Here is a 14,075-nt window from a genome sequence, read left to right as displayed (position 1 = left end):
GAGGGAAGCAGAGGTCTCTATGCGCTTTTAGGGTTGGATACACAAAATCTTAATGCAAAAGAACGTCACTTTATATTGCCCCTTGTACATGGACCTTTATTATGCAGTCCGTCGCTTTTATTGCTTCCATAACAAGTTCGTACAAAGCTTATTTTCTCCGCACTAATAAGTCATGCATATTTGGAGAGAAATTTTTATTGCTTGCACCGATGACAACTTACTTGAAGGATCTTACTCAATCCATAGGTAGGTATGGTGGACTCTCATGGCAAAACTGGGTTTAAGGATATTTGGAAGCACAAGTAGTATCTCTACTTGGTGCAAGGAATTTTGGCTAGCATGAGGGGGAAAGGCAAGCTCAACATGTGTGAATGATCCATGACAATATACTTTAACTGAGATGTCGGAAAACATAACCCATTACGTTGTCTTCCTTGTCCAATGTCAACTCTTTAGCATGTCATACTTAATGAGTGCTCCCAACTATAAAAGATGTCTATAATAGTATATTTATATATGAAATCTCTCTTCCTTCAATATTCTTTCATGGAATTGTTCAAATGACCAATACAATGCTTGCTAACCTCTAATAAATTTACAACCTCTACTTCTTAGATTTGAAGTCATTACTCCCCATGGGATAAGCAAATGAGGCATATATAATTCAGATTTATGACAATAAACTCATTCAATCATTTACTCATAGGATACAAGTGAAGCACACGAGTAAATGACAAACTACTCCAAAAAGATATAAGTGAAGATCAATGAGTAGCTAAATAATTATGTAACTATATGAAGACTCTCTCTCATTTAATAATTTCAGATCTTGGTATCTAATTCGAACAGCAAACAAAACAAAATAAAATGACAATGCAAGGATAGCACAACTCATGTGAAGAAGCAAAAACTTACGCTCAACCGATACTAACCGATAGTTGTTGAAGAAGAAAGGTGGGATGCCTGTCGGGGCATCCCCAAGCTTAGATGCTTGAGACTTCTTGAAATATTATCTTGGGGTTCCTTGGGCATCCCCAAGCTTGAACTTTTGTGTCTCCTTAATTCCTCTCATATCATGGTTTCTCTTTTCTCAAAAGCTTCATCCACACCAAACTCAACAAGAACTCGTGAGATAGGTTAGTATAAACCTATGCAAAACCTTATCATCTTCTACTGTAAAAATTCACTAAAATTATTATTCAACATTGCATACTAAATGCCTCTGCATATTTAATACTCCTATCCTCAAATAGAATCATTAAACAAGCAAACATATGAAAAAAATGCAAACATAACAGCAATCTGTCAAAACAGTACAGTCTGTAAATAATGCAGGATTCATCATACTTACCTAACTCCAAAAATTATGAACTAAAATTCCCACTGCAGTAAATTCATCAGAGCTCATTATGCAAAAAAATTCAACATTATATCATGCTCTGACGTTTCTAGGGAATTTTTGCAACAGCGGTAAACTTTCTGTTTTCAAACAGCAACATGTATATTAGCAAAATAAGCATGGCAAAGGCTATCCTTGACTTTTTTATTGAAAATAAAGATGCAAAACATTATTATAACTAACAGCAAGCAAATACTAACAAAAAAATGACGCTCCAAGAAAAACACATATCATGTGGTGAATAAAAATATAGCTCCAAGTAAAGTTACCGATGAACAAAGACGAAAGAGGGGATGCCTTCCGGGGCATCCCCAAGCTCAGGCTCTTGGTTGTCCTTGAATATTACCTTGGGGTGCCTTGGGCATCCCCAATATTAGGCTCTTGCCACTCCTTGTTCCATAGTCCATCGAATCCTTACCCAAAACATGAAAAACTTCACAACACAAAACTCAACAAAAAACTCGTAAGCTCCGTTAGTATAAGAAAATAAAACCACCACTTAGGAACTGTAATAAACTCATTATAAATTCATATTGGTGTAATATCTACTGTAATCCAACTTATCTATGGTTCATACCTTCTGATACTACTCATAGATTCATCAAAACAAGCAAACTACACATTGAAAACAAAATCTGTCAAAAACAGAACAGTCTGTAGTAATCTGTATCAAACGTATACTTCTGGAACTCCAAAATACTACCAAATTAGGAGGTACTAAGAAATTTGTGTAAAAATCCATAGAAAAAAGAGTCAGATCAGAAGCACCTTTCCGTGAATTAACAAAACAAAATTACTGGGTGCAAAAGTTTCTGATTTTCAGCAGGATCAACACAACTATCACCGTAAGCTATCCTAAAGGTCTTACTTGGCACTTTATTGAAACAAAAGCTATAAAACATGATTACTACAGTAGCATAATCATGTTAACACACAAAAACAATAAGGATAAATATTGGGTTGTCTCCCAACAAGCGCTTTTCTTTAATGCCTTTCTAGCTAGGCATGATTATGGCAATGATGCTCACATAAAAGATAAGAATTGAAACATAACGAGAGTATCATGAAGCATATGACTAACACATTTAAGCCTAACCCACTTCCTATGCATAGGGATTTTGCGAGCAAATAACTTATGGTAACAATAATCAACTAGCATAGGAAGGTAAAACAAGCATAGCTTCAAAACTTTAAGCACATAGAGAGGAAACTTGATATTATTGCAATTCCTACAAGCATATATTCCTCCCTCATAGTAATTTTCAGTAGAATCATGAATGAATTCAACAATGTAACCAGAACCTAAAGCATTCTTTTCATAATCTACAAGCATAGAAAATTTACTACTCTCCACATAAGCAAAATTCTTCTCATTCGAAATAGTGGGAGTATCATAAAAGACTTGAACACTAAAAATTGTTTCCACATTAAAAGAGTAATGTTCAGAAAAAGGGTATTCATAATCATGACAAGATTTGTAAATATAATCATCACTACTTTTTATAGCATAAGTTTCATCACAATAATCATCATAAGTAGCAACTTCGTTCTCATCATAATCGATTGAAACCTCTCCCAAGATAGTGGAATCACTAAATAAAGTTGACACTCTTCCAAATCCACTTTCATATTCATCACAATAAAATTCAATATCCTCCAAAATAGTGGGATCACTACTTCCTAAAGTTGACACTCTTCCAAACCCACTTTCATCCATATAATCATCATAGGTAGGAGGCAAGCTATCATCATAACAACTTTGCATATCAAAACTTGGGATGCTAAAAATATCATCTTCATTAAACATAGCATCCCCAAGCTTGGGACAAACATTAATTCCAGCAAATATATTCTCAAATATTTCATCCTCATCAAACATAGCTTCCCCAAGCTAGGGCCCTTTCATATCATAAGCATAATCACTCTCATCATTAAAAATATTGATAGCACCAATAGTATAGCAATTATCATCATCACAATGAGTAGTAGGAGCAACATCATTTGGGAGGGGTACCTTTCTACCTTTGTTGCTCCTTCTTTTCTTTTTCTTCTTCATATTATGTGTGGGTTCAACCTTCCTCTTTGAGCTCCTTATTGATGAGATTGGGTGAATAGAAAGCTCCTCCTCGTTACCTGATTCATCATGAGAAATAATATGAGGATATTGGGAAGTCTCTTCCCTTTCATTAGTATTTTCATCATCTTCTATTTGCTTTCTTTTCTTTAGGTAATTGGCAATATAAGGATTTTCAATGCAATTCTCCACACAAAACAAATAAATCTTTTCTAGATCAATATCAAGGAATTTCTTATGGGCAAATTCTGGAAGGTCCTTAAGTAAACGTTTCAATTCTTCATAACCCAAAGCAAACTAAGTTCATTGTAATGAGCAATGGAGATCAAATCATCACAATTTTTGGACACGATTTGATCATGAAACAATTTGCATAGGAGATGTAAATGACCATGTTCATTGCAAAGTTCACAAGTACGACAAAGGAATTTTAAATTTTCAGCACTCACACCTAGCCTTTCATGCAACCATTTAGTTTCTAAATGCTTATGCCTCTTGCAATAAATATCTTCTCTATTTGGTGTGTTCATGCAAACATGCACTCCACAAAAGTTGACATGCTCATAAGAGATATTTTCATCATGACTAGAGCAACCATCATTAATACTATGGATATTCAAGGAGTTTATACTAACGACATTGCAATCATGCTCATCATTCAAAGATTTAGTACCAAGCATTTTAAAGCATTCTTCTTCTATCACTTGAGCACAATTTTCCTTTCCATCATACTCATGAAAGATATTAAAAAGACGAAGCGTATGAGACAAACTTAACTCCATTTTTTTGTAGTTTTCTTTTATAAACTAAACTAGTGATAAAACAAGAAACAAAAAGATTTGATTGCAAGATCTAAAGATATACCTTCAAGCACTCACCTCCCCAGCAACGGCACCAAAAAAGAGCTTAGTTGACGGGGTGTGAGTGAGTGCCCTTTACCTAGCCTCCCCGGCAACGGCGCCAGAAAAGAGGTTGATGTCTACTACACAACCTTCTTCTTGTAGACATTGTTGGGCCTGCAAGTGCACAGGTTTGTAGGACAGTAGCAAATTTCCCTCAAGTGGATGACCTAAGGTTTATCAATCCGTAGGAGGCGTAGGATGAAGATGGTCTCTCTCAAACAACCCTGCAACCAAATAACAAAAAGTCTCTTGTGTCCCCAACACACCCAATACAATGGTAAATTGTATAGGTGCACTAGTTCGGCGAAGAGATGGTGATACAAGTGCAATATGGATGGTATATATGGGTATTTGTAATCTGAAAAAATAAAAATAGCAAGGTAACTAATGATAAAAGTGAGCGTAAACGATATTGCAATGATAGGAAACAAGGCCTAGGATTCATACTTTCACTAGTGCAAGTTCTCTCAACAATAATAACATAGATAGATCATATAAAAATCCCTCAACATGCAACAAAGAGTCACTCCAAAGCCACTAATAGCGGAGAACAAACGTAGAGATTATGGTAGGGTACGAAACCACCTCAAAGTTATTCTTTCGGATCAATCTATAAAAGAGTTCGTACTAGAATAACACCTTAAGACACAAATCAACCATAACCCTAATGTCACCTAGATACTCCATTGTCACTTCAAGTATCCGTGGGCATGATTATACGATATGCATCACACAATCTCAGATTCATCCAATCAACACAAAGTACTTCAAAGAGTGCCCCAAAGTTTCTACCGGAGAGTCAAGAACGTGTGCCAACCCCTATGCATAGGTTCATGGTAGGAACCCGCAAGTTGGTCACCAAAACATACATCAAGAGGCACATGATATCCAATTGTCACCACACATAAGCACATCAAGACATACATCAAGTGTTCTCATAAAAGACTCAATCCGATAAGATAACTTCAAAGGGGAAACTCAATTCATCGCAAGAGAGTAGAGGGGGAGAAACATCATAAGATCCAACTACAATAGCAAAGCTCGGGATACATCAAGATCGTGCCATAGAGGAACACGATAGAGAACGCGAGAGAGAGAGATCAAACACATAGCTACTGGTACATACTCTCAGCCCCTAGGGTGAACTACTCCCTCCTCGTCATGGAGAGCGTCGAGATGATGAAGATGGCCACCGGTGATGGATTCCCCCTTCGGCAGGGTGCCGGAACAGGCTCCCGATAGGTTTTTGGTGGCTACAGAGGCTTGCGGCGGAACTCCCGACCTATCCTGATTTCTGATGTTTCTAGGGTACATAGGTATATAGGCGAAAGAAGTCGGTCGGGGGGTGCTCGAGGGGTCCACGAGACAGGGGGCCGGACCTTGTAGGGCGGGGGGGGGGGGGTCTCCTGGGCACCTCGAGGATCTTCTGACTTGATCTCCAAGCCTCCTGGATGATAATCTTCCAAAAAATCACGGTGCCGAAGGTTTCATTCCGTTTGGACTATGTTTGATATTCCTTTTGTTCGAAATACTGAAACAGGCAATAAAACAGCAATATGGGCTGGGCCTCCGGTTAATAGGTTAGTCCCAAAAGTAATATAGAAGTGTATAATAAAGCCCATAATCATTCAAAACACACAGTAATATAGCATGAATGCTTCATAAATTATAGATACGTTGGAGACGTATCACATACTAACATTCAGAAGAACAAAAGTTTAGCATGTCTATGCATCTCAATGATTCACCATACTATAACCAATACAAAGCTGTGAGAAGGTGTGGAAATAAAGAAAAGCGGTCGATGCTTCTCTGAGCAAAGGGCCTCCCCGCGCACGCATTAATTTCCTGGGCATGCTTGTTTCTTCTCAATGTTGCGAGCACTTTGAGCATGTTGGCAACTCCACAGCTAGCTAGCTGCCTCATCTTGCAATTGATGCTGACACATTTGCAGCAAACACATGAGGCAATAGAGATGACTCAACATGAGTCCATATTGTGTAGTTCCCCCTAAATCATATTCATTGTCCTGAATCTGAAAAGATAGGAAAACAGTAGCTATACTTAAACGGTGTTGCAAAACAGTAGTACATATCAATAGCTCGGCATGACAAAACACGATCATCTGGACGAAGGGGATACTGACCTGCCAGAGGAAGATTATATATAATTTCATAAGTCCTTGGTTGATTTCCACCTTTGGCTGCACTGCTTGTTTGCTCCTCCACACATGACAGGATCGTTCTGCACTGCATTCAGCAAGTCAATGTACGAATAAGCTAATTTCATCTTGCGGTGGTCATTGTACCTAGTTACGGATATAGGAATACCTGGAGCACCATGAGGTTAGCTGACAGCAGGTAGATGCAGCCATATAAATTTTGTGCGGTGCTACCAAAATTGAGGTTTGTATCCCTTCCCGTTATGAGAATTCTTCTTGAAGTTGGTAGAATGTGATGGCTTGTTCTTTGCATCAAACTTGCCTTTCCCCTGAGATTTGTTCTTGTTGTTTTGGGGCTGGTTGGGCTGGAAGTTCTTCTCGTGTACCATGTGGGCACTACAAGCTCCCTAAGCGACCCGAGCACGTGTGTCTTTTGCTCTCGCCTTCTCCTCCAAATCAAGAGTGCTAATGAGATCCAAAGCAGAAAACTCATGTCTCTTGTTTTTCAGAGAAGTAGAAAAATCGTTCCACGAAGGTGGAAGCTTGGCAATGATGGTCCCAGCAACAAATTTGTCTGGCAACACACACTTAAAGTACTCAAGCTCCTTAGAGAGTGACTATATCTCATGAGTCTGTTGAACAACAGAGCGCTCATCAGTCATCTTGTAGTCACAAAATTGCTCCATGACGTACAACTCGTTGCTAGCGCCCGAGGGACAAACGTGGCCTCGAGCGCAGCCCACATGTCTTTGCCGCTGTCAAACGACATATGTGAATCCATAATGGAATCATCAAGAACACTCAGCAGGGCGGCTTTGAAGAGGGTATCCATGTTCTGAAAAGCTTCCTGTTGTGTAGGATTAAGATCGCCCTCAGGCTTACCCTTAGTGGCGTCATAGCAGTACATGATCTGAAATCAATATACTGCTCTTGTGGGCCACCTTTTATATTGCACCCCCTTAAAAGTAGGCGGCTTCAAAAGCGCAGCAAAACCACTCGGAGTAAATTGCCTGCAATCAGGTTTTTGTATTGAATTGTTGAATATATGAGCAATTTAGTATGAGATTTAATCCGAATCAGCAGTAAATAGATCATGACGACAATTGCAAACATCAAAGTAATGATGCGGGCTAAACCAGGAGGACAGAATCACATACTGTACAGCGGGAGCAGAACCGATGTGGTTGATGTTGTCACTCATGTCGTTGATGAAGAGGTTACCGAGGTCGGGGAAGAAGGCTGTCATTGGCAGCAGTCACAGGAGTGTGCTCCCCAAAAACCTGATCGCCCCTCTCCCGTACAGGATCACGAAAGGCGGGGTTCGGAGGACTACTGTCCCTTCTCGCGGTGCACGCCGGAAGGAGGGCTGGAGAAGAATTGCGTGGCGGCGCTAAGATCTGGAACGGTGCGAAACCATATGATACAGCGGCGGCTTGGGTAGAGCATGTCAGGTCGGTCGTGCGAGTATAATAGTAGGCCTTTGGCCCCCAAACCCCACGTCCAAGTCAATAATAGCCCCACCAAGGTTTGTCTAAAAAACGGAGTAATTAAGGCGTCCGTTAGTCCCTTTAGTATAAATACTATATCATTAATAATGGCCCCACCTTTTGTCTCACAAAGTATGTTGGAGTACAACCAGCTACACGTTTATTACAATTCGCTTCTCTTCTCTCTCCTCTTCTCTCTCCTTCAACTAAGCACAAATAATATATTTAAATCCTTATAGCCTACTTATGTCATCTAATTGTAGTACTTGTTCTAAAGTTACTCTCCACTGTGTAGTCTGAAATGCCGGGCGTGCAGCGGGTGGTGCCCTTGGTAGGCGCGCCGCTTCAACGGCGGAAGCAGTGAGAGGTCGCGTCGCCCTGACTTGCCATCAATGTGGAGCGGCGGGCTCAGCTGGCGCCAGGCAGGAAGCGCCGCGGGAGGGGGGAGGGTTTTTTGTTGGGCCAAGAAGGTGAGAAGCCAACTTGGGATCGGTCCGGACGGGGAAATATCATGTGCTCCCATACTCTGCATATGACACTAGTCTATGTTACTACTCCCTCCTTTCTGATTTATAGAGATGTTTAGAGTAACATAGTAATATGTTACAGTATAAGTTACTCCCCACTATGACCAGCCTTGGCCTCTCCCAGTGCTCCACCATGTATAGTTGCTAAGCCTGCCACATAGGCATAAAATATGACGTGGCACAAATAAACTAAGCACCTATGCATTAAAGACTTGAGTTACTAAGCCATTTAATACACTTAGCACCTCATCTAAGCACATCTAAGAACTTACTAGCGCCCCCTTGACCGTGGACCTTGATGGTGTACGTCACCTTATGTCTCATAATTTTCCTCGTCATCATCTGAGTCCTAGAAGATATCACCCACATCATCATTAGCATGTAGCCACCTTGATAGACAACGTGCACATAAGGAGTAGAGGCGACTGGGGACGCACCACCACCACGTCGTGGGAACTCCGTACGTGCTCGTGTGCGTGCAGCGTGCATGTTTTTCCATCGGTGCTAGCTCTAAGGCCAAGGCTGCGGTCATATTCTTCTTCGACTAGTCGTTGAGCAACGACGGCAAAGAGGTGCTGCAAGAGATGCGTAGGCGCCGTTGCGTGTGATCTTCGCCGTAGCACGACGGACCTAACGTCGTCGCGGATGGCGCACGCCTCCATGTAGCCGAGTGTGTGCGCATGCATGTGTTATTCACGTGCATTCTGCGGCTGAGCGTGTGTGCATGCACGTGTTGTGTACGTGCGTTGTGTGCTCCATGCTGTGCGCGTATGTGCATGAGTTGGATCGGATGGAGTTAGTGCGTTGGCTTGTGTACATGCGTGGCTGCATGCGTCCTGTACATGCGTGGCTTGTTGCGTGGTTATCAATAATTCAATATAAACTACTCCCTCCGTTTCTAAATATAAGTCTTTCTAGCCAATTCAAATAGACTACAACATACGTATGTATGTAGACATATTTTAGAGTGTAGATTCACTCATTTTGTTTCGTATGTAGTCCCTTATTGAAATCTCTAAAAAGACTTATATTTGGGAACGGAGGGAGTATAAAACATCTTCAACTTAGCATCCTGATGTACCGTTTCTAGTGGTTAGCAAAAAATTCATGTTCTTTTATTTTTTTATAGGTGGGCAGGCGGCAAAAGATAGGGGAAAACGCGCAAGGTTCCTTGCAGACACTCCACTGCGAGGTTCCTTGCTCCTTCTCGGTCGTCGGGAATCTATGCTCTTCAATTCTTTTCTTTTACGTGAGCTTTGTTCATCCTTTTCCCAACACGCGGGACGTCTAGCATCAAGGTGCACATGTCATGCAAGAAAATGAAGATAATCAGATAAGCAGTGCGTAAGTGAGTCGTGCACTTCGATGGCACCTACGCAATATTTTTTCTCCTCGATGGCACATCAATAGTGCACATACTCAATGACGGAGCACGGGATGGTAGCAATGACATGGTTAGCCCTTTTTTGGAGAGAGTACGTACTAAATAACTTTGATGTGCCCTGTCAACTCATAGAACGACGAGAAGCTTGATTATGCCTTCTCCCTCGCCAATGGGTGCACGGTGGCTCGCAGCACGAGGAGAAACTTTTGCTTACAAGTGGTGGACGTGTAGTAGTTCATTTGGTGTCAGATTGCCAGAAGTACTACTGTAGAACCATCGACTTCCGGAAGAGGTGAAGAGCCAAGCGCAAGGTCACCTACTAACCTTAGGCTAGGCGTAGTGGGAGTAACATAAGTAGGGGTACCTCCTTTTTTATTCTAGAAACAACCACACGTGACTATCGAGGTGCTGGTTACGTAGAAAAAATTTCCTGGAGTCCGTGCTCAGCCCTCCTCTATCTCTCTTCTCAGCCAGCCAGCGGACGTGTGGAGCCCATCGTCTGTTTGCTCACATGTGGTCCCACATGTCAGTGAAAAGGCAAGAGGACCCACTAAACCTGCACATCTTTCACCTTGATGTGCTGGTGATGAAAAACTAATCCAATAAAGATCTTCGGTGGCCGCTTTTGGAGTTTCTCAAGAGTAGTAAGATTCTATTTACAGTTTAACCCAAGATGCACATCACGTGGCTTCAACTACCACTCTATTTTCTTGCATGACATGACCTGGATGCTGGATGTCCCACGTGTCGGCAAAAGAAGGAAGAACCCGACCAAATCTTTAGTTGTGCTCTCAGATTAGACTAGTTGTGCTAAGTTAAATTTTTTATTGTGTAGAATGGATGCAAGTTTTGGTATTGGGAAGAAGAGTACATCGATATATTGATAGAGCGCAATTTAGTAGTAGATGTTCTAGCACTTTTAGCTAGCATAGAGGCTAGAGATGAGACTAGTGCACTTGTTGATACTCCTACTAGAATATAGGCTAGACATGAGACTAGATGTGAGGAAGCAACGTCTGCTTCTTTACACTCGAAGAAGAAAGAAGCACACAAGATCGAGCCTCCGTAGATCAACAATGAAAGCATCGAGAAGGCACTAATCCAACTTACAGGAGCAGTTATGGAAGTTGGATATCTTCTAAAATGTATTCTTGTGGTTCTTGTTTTCTTTGGTCTTGCTTTTCTAGTCAAAATTATCGTTGGAGTTCGTGCAAAACGGAGGTCTGTTTGGGGTCATGCGTTGGAGTTGGCCTTACAAGTGGGACCGTAGTTGAGGAAACCGACTATCGGCAAACCCCACCTCGCCTGCCGTGCGATGGCTGAAGTTAGAGAAACGACGAGGTTGAAGAGATTGCTCTAGCACAAACTCCAAGAAATATGGTGTCAGATGGATGTCGTGCTGGTGGCGTGTGCCGTACTCCTGGACGTGAATGCTTGTTCTGGCCCATGCCACCCTACTACTCCTACTACTTATATAGTACTAGTATCGAGGATTCAAGGTGCTGGTTACGTACAGCGAGCACATTAACATATGGCTACAGTAAAAACACCCGCCCGACACGTGAAGCATGTGAAGCTAGTACAAATAGTGTACTACTATTGTTGATTGGCCTCATCCGATAACCTGTTGCAATGCACGTACAATTATGTATTCAGAAAATATATTTTTGCCTCATCGCACCACTCACTCAGAGAAGCGACTCGAAAGCCATTCATAAATTTAGTAAGTTTATCACAGGCATATCATTTTATTACATACAACAAGTCATCAACCCACATCGACAATGAGGATACATTATAAATACTAAAGTTTTCATCACACAACAAATAACAAGCAATGAAATGAACTTCAACTCAAGCAATCCTCGGCGTTGGAAACGCTTGCTTTGAACTCGGTGTTGGAAACTTCATCTCAACAAATAACGGGCCATCTATTGTCAATCTCGAGAACAACGCAGGACTGATCATCCAGGCTGAAGCGGCCTACTATATCAGTACCAAGGTAGGGAACCAGCCAAATGTCCGAGGTATAGACACAGTTGCTTCTCATAAATGGTACTAGTAATGTTGTGTCAACAACAGTTGGATCGTCTTTCACCATCATCAGATAGTTTTGTCCAAGGAAGAGCGAGTTTTCTCCAAGACTATCAATTTTGTACCACGGAGAAGGTGTTGGCGCTAGCACACTAGTATCCATCCCGAATACCATGCAATGAGTATTGGAATAGGTCCGGAGAGTGTGACCATGGGACACAACACGTGCTCCCTCAGTAGTAACAAACTCAGTGCGTTGTATACAGACAAGAAGAGGTGATCCATCAGAATTAGTTGCCAGGCGCCACAGAGTATATGGGTGCTACTCGTCCTCATGCTCGTGATCATCACCATCGTCATCTCCCCCTTGGTTATAAAAGTTTTCAAGTATAGGTGGTGGAATGTTCACAAGACCTTGGAAACACAAGAAGAAGGTTAATTAGTAAAGGGAAACTTGCTAAACCGCATGCATGTGGATGAAAAAATTATAATTACGGTGGTAGACAAACGTACCAAAAGTATAAGGATTCCATGCAAAAACAGTGCCACGAGTGGTTGCAGCAAACACAAGGCCCTCGTATTGAATTGCATCACAGTACACATCCGTGTATAGAAACTGATTTTTGAGCAATATCCATGCAGTCGAACCACGAAGGACGGCAACAAGCTTGTCGAAGATAGCAACAATTTCATAGTTCTTGTAATTCCAAGAGCGGTTGGGAACTTGACAAATTGTTATCTTCCGTAGAAGACAGTCACCATGATCGTATTTGAACGTGCGTACAATACCGGTGTGCTCAACCTCTGGGCAGTCTGCTGAGATTTTTGGAAGTGGAACCCGGTGACGAGTGTACACATTCACAAGTTCCCACTCGTAGTTGGACCCAATGTAAATAACCCAATCTCCATTTGCGCCTGCCCAAGCCTTACCCTCAGGCGATGGAATCTTAACATCATATGTATCATTATCAAGTGGCATCAACTTGTACAAGGCGAGGCCTCTGTCAACCCCGCGCCAGTCATCAGAGTCATGGAGAAGAAGACAGGGGAGATCAAACCGCTCCTTGACTCTTGGGTTCCTTGTAATGATGTTATTAGTTGAGTCGAGAATGGTCTTGAACGAACCTTCCATGCTAGCCGAGGTGATGATGTCGCACCGATCAATGAGTTCCTCCACCACGTCATCTTTCAGATCGGGGCAAGAATAATGGGGTCGTTTCCGGCCTGTTCCCTCCACTACAAAAAAAGACACATCCGTGACATTTTGGGCCGAACAAATTTTTTTTCTGTCATACATATGAAACTTCTATGACGATAATTGTGACAAAACCCGGTATCATCATAGATGTGGTGGGCTCCTACTTCTATGACAAAAAATCTTGACCGAAAATGGGCTTTTCGTCCTGGGCGGGCCGGAGACGCAGCTGCATGACATTCTTTGGGCCGTCCATTACGGAAAAAACCATGGTAGAAGCGAGGGGGAGGAAAATTTCGGGGAGTTGCCGGTTACGGTGGGAGGTCGGGGGCTCTAACTGAAGCCGAGCGAGGCGCTGGGCTCTAACTGAACCCAAGCGATTGCACTGCAGGCTACGCGTTACTGAACCCGACCGATCGATCGATGGCTGTTAACTGAACCCGATGGAGCAATTCCTTCGCTACTGCTGCTAACTGAAGCCGATCGATTGGATGAACAGTGAGCGTTGCGGGGGAGTTTGGATGAACAGAGAGCGGTGGCGTTACCTCTGGATGAACAGGAACCCATGGTGTGGATTGCTGGATGAACAGTAGACGGTGGAGGGGTGGCCGTGGAGGGGTGGTTGAACAGGACCCGGTGGTGTGGAGGGCTGGATGAACAGTAGACGGTGGAGGGGTGCTCGTGGAGGGGTGGTTGAACAGTAGCCGGTGGAGTAGCGCGTGGTGGAGGCTGGATGAACAGGAGCCCGTGGAGGCTGGAGGAGGTCGACGGTAGCCCGTGGAGGCTGGAGGAGGTCGACGGTGGAGATGAACAGTATCCCGTGGAGTCCCGTTTTGCGGTACGCCACACCCCTCCCCCCCCCCTGTTTCGACCGTAGCGCTCCAACACAAGTCCGTTTTGTCCGTTTTGCGG

Source organism: Triticum dicoccoides, chromosome 7B (assembly GCF_002162155.2).
Source record: "Triticum dicoccoides isolate Atlit2015 ecotype Zavitan chromosome 7B, WEW_v2.0, whole genome shotgun sequence".
NCBI lineage: Eukaryota > Viridiplantae > Streptophyta > Magnoliopsida > Poales > Poaceae > Triticum > Triticum dicoccoides.
This window is presented reverse-complemented; position numbering follows the sequence as displayed.